This window comes from Oncorhynchus tshawytscha, unplaced genomic scaffold (genome assembly GCF_018296145.1).
Source record: "Oncorhynchus tshawytscha isolate Ot180627B unplaced genomic scaffold, Otsh_v2.0 Un_contig_5323_pilon_pilon, whole genome shotgun sequence".
Taxonomy (NCBI): Eukaryota; Metazoa; Chordata; class Actinopteri; order Salmoniformes; family Salmonidae; genus Oncorhynchus; species Oncorhynchus tshawytscha.
Genome location: NW_024609088.1, coordinates 28200 through 36355, shown reverse-complemented (window position 1 = coordinate 36355; position 8156 = coordinate 28200).

Below are 8156 nucleotides of genomic sequence, written 5' to 3'. Positions count from 1 at the left end.
ACAGTAGATCTAGCTGGTCTGTCATAATACAATAGAGACAGTAGATCTAGCTGGTCTGTCAACATATACTAGAGACAGTAGATCTAGCTGGTCTGTCATAATATAATAGAGACAGTAGATCTAGCTGGTCTGTCATATTATAATAGTGACAGTAGATCTAGCTGGTCTGTCATCATATAATAGAGACAGTAGATCTAGCTGGTCTGTCATCATATAATAGAGACAGTAGATCTAGCTGGTCTGTCATAATATAATAGAGACAGTAGATCTAGCTGGTCTGTCATAATACAATAGAGACAGTAGATCTAGCTGGTCTGTCATAATATATTGGAGACAAAGAGACAGTAGATCTAGCTGGTCTGTCATAATATAATAGAGACAGTAGATCTAACTGGTCTATCATATTATGATAGTGACAGTAGATCTAGCTGGTCTGTCATAATGTAATATAGACAGTAGATCTAGCTGGTCTGTCATAATAGAAACAGTAGATCTAGCTTGTCTGTCTTATTATAATAGAGACAGTAGATCTAGCTGGTCTGTAATATTATATCAGAGACAGTAAATCTAGCTTGTCTGTCATAATATAATAGAGACAGTAGATCTAGCTTGTCTGTCATAATATAATAGAGACAGTAGATCTAGCTGGTCTGTCATAATATAATAGAGACAGTAGATCTAGCTGGTCTGTCATAATATAATAGAGACAGTAGATCTAGCTGGTCTGTCATAATACAATAGAGAAAGTAGATCTAGCTGGTCTGTCATATTATCATATAGTCAATAGATCCAGCTGGTCTGTCATAATATAATAGAGACAGTAGATCTAGCTGATCTGTCATTTACTATAGAGACAGTAGATCTAGCTGGTCTGTCATTTACTATAGAGACAGTAGATCTAGCTGGTCTGTCATAATATAATAGAGAGAGTAGGTCTAGCTGGTCTGTCATTTACTATAGAGACAGTAGATCTAGCTGGTCTGTCATAATATAATAGAGACAGTAGATCTGGCTGGTCTGTCATAATGTAATAGGTACTATAGATCTAGCTGGTCTGTCATAATATAAGAGAGACAGTAGATCTAGCTGGTCTGTCATAATATAATAGAGACAGTAGATCTAGCTGGTCTGTCATAATGTAATAGAGACAGTAGATCTAGCTGGTCTGTCATAATATAATAAACACAGTAGATCTAGCTGGTCTGTCATAATACAATAGAGACAGCCGGTCTAGCTGGTCTGTCATAATATAATAGAGATAGTAGATCTAGCTGGTCTGTCATAATATTTTAAACACAGTAGATCTAGCTGGTCTGTCATAATACAATAGAGACAGCCGGTCTAGCTGGTATGTCATAATATAGTAGAGTCAGTAGATCTAGCTGGTCTGTCATAATATAGAGACAGTAGCTCTAGCTGGTCTGTCATACTATAATAGACACAGTAGATCTAGCTGGTCTGTCATAATATAATAGAGACAGAGACAGTAGATCCATTTGGTCTGTCATAATATAATAGAGACAGAAGATCTAGCTGGTGTGTCATAATATAATAGAGACAGTAGATCTAGCTGGTCTGTCATAATATTTTAAACACAGTAGATCTTGCTGGTCTGTCAGAATATAATAGAGACAGTAGATCTAGATGGTCTGTCATAATATAATAGAGACAGTAGATCTAGCTCGTCTGTCATAATATAATAGAGGCAGTAGATCTAGCTGGTCTGTCATAATATAGAGACAGTAGATCTAGCTGGTCTGTCATAATATTATAAACACAGTAGATCTAGCTGGTCTGTCATAATATAATAGAGACAGTAGATCTAGCTGGTCTGTCATAATACAATAGAGACAGTAGATCTAGCTGATCTGTCATATTATAATAGAGAAAGTAGATCTAGCGGGTCTCTCATAATACAATAAAGACAATAGTTCTAGCTGGTATGTCATCATATAATAGAGACAGTAGATCAAGCTGGTCTGTCATATTATAATATAGTCAATAGATCCAGCTGGTCTGTCAAAATATAGAGACACTAGATCTAGCTGGTCTTACATAATATAGAGATTTTAGATCTAGCTGGTCTGTCATAATATTTTAAACACAGTAGATCTAGCTGGTCTGCCATAATATAATAGAGACAGTAGATCTAGCTGGTCTGTCATAATGTAATAGGTACTATAGATCTAGCTGGTCTGTCATAAGGTAATAGGTACTATAGATCTAGCTGGTCTGTCATAATATAATAGAGAGAGTAGGTCTAGCTGGTCTGTCATTTACTATAGAGACAGTAGATCTAGCTGGTCTGTCATAATGTAATAGGTACTATAGATCTAGCTGGTCTGTCATAATATAATAGAGAGAGTAGGTCTAGCTGGTCTGTCATTTACTATAGAGACAGTAGATCTAGCTGGTCTGTCGTAATGTAATAGGTACTATAGATCTAGCTGGTCTGTCATAATGTAATAGGTACTATAGATCTAGCTGTTCTGTCATAATATAATAGAGAGAGTAGGTCTAGCTGGTCTGTCATTTACTATAGAGGCAGTAGATCTAGCTGGTCTGTCATACTATAATAGAAACAGTAGATCCAGCTGGTCTGTCATAATATAATAGAGACAGTAGATCTATCTGGTCTGTCATCATATAATAGAGGCATTAGATCTAGCTGGTCTGTCATAATATAGACTACAATCCTATGTGAATCTATATATCCTGTGTAGATTACTATCCTGTATAGACTACTATCCTGTATAGACTACTATCCTGTATAGACTACTATCCTATATGAACCTATAGATCCTGTATAGACCACTCTCCTATATGAACCTATACATCCTATGTAGATTACTACCCTATATCGATTACTACCCTGTATAGTCTACTATCCTGTATAGACCACTCTCCTATATGAACCTATACATCCTATGTAGATTACTACCCTATATCGATTACTACCCTGTATAGTCTACTATCCTATATAGTCTACTATGCTGTATATTCGACTGTCCTATATAGTCTACTATCCTGTATAGACTACTGTCCTATATATTCTACTATCCTGTATAGACTACTGTCCTATATAGTCTACTATCCTGTATAGACTACTATCCTATATATTCTACTATCCTGTATAGACTACTATCCTATATATTCTACTATCCTGTATAGACTACTATCCTATATATTCTACTATCCTATATAGACTACTGTCCTGTATAGACTACTGTCCTGTATAGACTACTATCCTGTATAGACTACTGTCCTATATATTCTACTATCCTGTAGACTACCTTTCTATATATTCTACTATCCTATATATTCTACTATCCTGTATATTCTACTATCCTGTATATTCTACTATCCTATATAGACTACTGTCCTGTATAGACTACTGTCCTGTATAGACTACTATCTACTATATATTCTACTATCCTGTATATTCTACTATCCTGTATAGACTACTATCGTATATATTCTACTATCCTGTATATTCTACTATCCTGTATAGACTACTATCCTATATATTCTACTGTCCTGTATAGACTACTATCCTATATAGACTACTGTCCTGTATAGACTACTATCCTATATATTCTACTGTCCTATATATTCTACTATCCTGTATAGACTACTATCCTGCATGTCCTGCATAGACTACTGTCCTGCATAGACTACTGTCCTATATAGACTACTATCCTATATAGACTACTATCCTATATAGACTACTATCCTATATAGACTACTATCCTGTATAGACTACTATCCTGTATAGACTACTATCCTGTATAGACTACTGTCCTGTATAGACTACTGTCCTATATATTCTACTGTCCTGTATAGACTACTGTCCTATATATTCTACTATCCTGTATAGACTACTATCCTGTATAGACTACTATCGTATATATTCTACTATCCTGTATAGACTACTATCCTATATAGACTACTATCCTGTATAGACTACTATCCTATATAGACTACTATCCTGTATAGACTACTATCCTGTATAGACTACTGTCCTATATATTCTACTATCCTGTATAGACTACTATCCTATATAGACTACTATCCTATATAGACTACTATCCTGTATAGACTACTATCCTGTATAGACTACTATCCTGTATAGACTACTATCCTGTATAGACTACTGTCCTATATATTCTACTATCCTGTATAGACTACTATCCTATATAGACTACTATCCTATATAGACTACTGTCCTATATATTCTACTATCCTGTATAGACTACTATCCTATATAGACTACTATCCTATATAGACTACTATCCTATATAGACTACTATCCTGTATAGACTACTATCCTATATAGACTACTATCCTGTATAGACTACTATCCTATATAGACTACTATCCTATATAGACTACTATCCTGTATAGACTACTGTCCTATATATTCTACTATCCTATATAGACTACTATCCTATATAGACTACTATCCTGTATAGACTACTATCCTATATATTCTACTGTCCTGTATAGACTACTATCCGATATAGACTACTATCCTGTATAGACTACTGTCCTATATATTCTACTATCCTGTATATTCTACTATCCTGTATAGACTACTATCCTATATATTCTACTGTCCTGTATAGACTACTATCCTGTATAGACTACTATCCTGTATAGACTACTATCCTGTATAGACTACTATCCTATATATTCTACTGTCCTGTATAGACTACTGTCCTATATATTCTACTATCCTGTATAGACTACTATCCTATATATTCTACTATCCTGTATAGACTACTATCCTATATATTCTACTGTCCTGTATAGACTACTATCCTGTATAGACTACTATCCTGTATAGACTACTATCCTACTATCCTATATATTCTACTGATATATTCTACTATCCTATATATTCTACTATCCTGTATAGACTACTATCCTATATATTCTACTATCCTATATAGACTACTATCCTATATATTCTACTATCCTATATATTCTACTATCCTGTATAGACTACTATCCTATATATTCTACTGTCCTGTATATTCTACTATCCTATATATTCTACTATCCTATCCTATCCTATATACTACTATCCTATATATACTACTGTCCTATATATTCTACTATCCTATATATTCTACTATCCTATATAGACTACTATCCTGTATAGACTACTATCCTATATAGACTACTATCCTGTATAGACTACTATCCTATATATTCTACTATCCTATATACTACTATCCTATATATTCTACTATCCTATATATTCTACTATCCTATATAGACTACTATCCTATATATTCTACTATCCTATATAGACTACTATCCTATATATTCTACTGTCCTGTATAGACTACTATCCTGTATATTCTACTATCCTGTATAGACTACTATCCTATATATTCTACTGTCCTATATAGACTACTATCCTGTATAGATACTATCCTGTATAGACTACTATCCTATATATTTTACTGTCCTATATATTCTACTATCCTACTATATTCTACTATCCTAAATATTCTATCTATCCTGTCCTAATATTCTACTATCCTGTATAGACTACTATCCTATATATTCTACTGTCCTGTATAGACTACTATCCTATATATTCTACTATCCTATATATTCTACTATCCTGTATAGACTACTATCCTATATATTCTACTATCCTGTATATTCTACTGTCCTATATATTCTACTATCCTGTATATTCTACTATCCTATATATTCTACTATCCTATATAGACTACTGTCCTATATATTACTATCTACTATCCTATATAGACTCTACTATCCTGTCCTATAGACTACTGTCCTATATATTCTACTATCCTGTATAGACTACTATCCTATATATTCTACTATCCTGTATAGACTACTGTCCTATATATTCTACTATCCTGTATAGACTACTATCCTATATATTCTACTATCCTGTATAGACTACTGTCCTATATATTCTACTATCCTATATATTCTACTATCCTGTATAGACTACTATCCTATATATTCTACTATCCTGTATAGACTACTGTCCTATATATTCTACTATCCTATATATTCTACTATCCTATATATTCTACTATCCTATATATTCTACTATCCTGTACAGACTACTGTCCTATATATTCTACTATCCTGTATAGACTACTATCCTATATAGACTACTGTCCTGTATAGACTACTGTCCTGTATAGACTACTATCCTGTATAGACTACTATCCTATATAGACTACTGTCCTGTATAGACTACTGTCCTGTATAGACTACTGTCCTGTATAGACTACTATCCTGTATAGACTACTATCCTGTATAGACTACTATCCTATATATTCTACTATCCTGTACAGACTACTGTCCTATATATTCTACTATCCTGTATAGACTACTATCCTATATAGACTACTGTCCTGTATAGACTACTGTCCTATATAGACTACTATCCTGTATAGACTACTATCCTGTATAGACTACTGTCCTGTATAGACTACTAAAGGACTATTCTGCTCAAGCGGTAATTTGTATTCAGACATTTGGAACAACACAAATACATAATCATAACACAACACTATATAAATAAAATCATTAACTTAAGATTCATAAAAATCAAAAAGTAGTAAGAACTATAATAATTTTTTTAGTACATAAATAAAAATGGAATTGAATTATTACCCTATTGCTAACAAAAAACACAAATATAACTCACAAATCCTACATCACACAAATATAACTCACAAATCCTACATCACACAAATAGAATAACACGCTTATAAAGAAGAGAATGTCACTATTCGGAATATATTCAAAAATAATAATAATTGACATGGCTGCCCATGTCACCTATACCTAAATCCACCACTGACCTGAGAGGATGGGACACCACCACTCAACCCACCCTGTAACTCGTCTGATGTATCTCACACCCAAACACCTCTCTGCAGCTGCCAACAACCTCTATTTCCCGAGTCTTACGTTCCATCCCTGCAGTACAGTTGATAACTATTGTTATAAATGCTGAAGATCCAACTTTACTGAACCATATATCACTTGTTGGTTTATATCTCTGTTCTGGTACAGATCTACTACACCCCTCCTCTCAGGATCCCTCCCTCTGTTCTGGTACAGATCTACTACACCAGTCCTCTCAGGATCCCTCCCCCACTTCTGGTACAGATCTACCACACCAGTCCTCTCAGGATCCCTCTCTCTGTTCTGGTACAGATCTACTACACCAGTCCTCTCAGGATCCCTCCCCTGTTCTGGTACAGATCTACTAGTCACACCCCTCCTCTCAGGATCCCTCCCCTTGACCCATCTTCCTCTACTTTCTTCACTGCCTCAGGAAATGACAACTTCTGCTCTACTCTAACCCTGGAAACCTCAACCTGCCTCTCTCGCACGGGACACTTCTGATCCCCAGTCCCATGGGCACCCCTACAGTTAACACATACCACTACTTTCCCAATGCTACACATTCCTGTGTCTCATTCCCTTCTGCACACTTCTTACACCTCGGAACCTCCCTCCTACTCACTGCTGCTACATAGTGTCGTGACGTTGCATTAGTTAATGTGACGACTGTTGTTCATCGAATGTTTAAAGTTGCTAATTAACAAACCATATCACTTTTTTCCCCCAGACATTTTTAACTGACTCAAGCTCACCATCTTCCTCCCTCTCTTAGACCTCCTCTGCCTCTCTTTTCCCCTCCATTCCTCGTCCGTATGCCAAGTATATGTCTCCTTATTTATTTATGGATTTATTTAACCTTTATTTAACTAGTACAACAGTACATCCCACTTATAATGCAGCTGCTTCATCTTGATGTTATTCTTTGTCAAAAGCTACCACAATACTTTTCCATTTCAAACAAGCCCCGCTCTTCCAACCACCATCCCTGTCTCTGCAAAAGCTCTCCACAAAATGTCACGTCTCAATGGGGCTTCCCATGTTAAGATAGCCTTTTGTCTACTAGAGGCCTCTATCCTTCTCTATGGTGTCTGACTTCAGGTAGACATACAGTAGATGTTAAAATAGCCTTTTGTCTACTAGAGGCCTCTATCCTTCTCTATGGTGTCTGACTTTAGGTAGACATACAGTAGATGTTAAAATAGCCTTTTGTCTACTAGAGGCCTCTATCCTTCTCTATGGTGTCT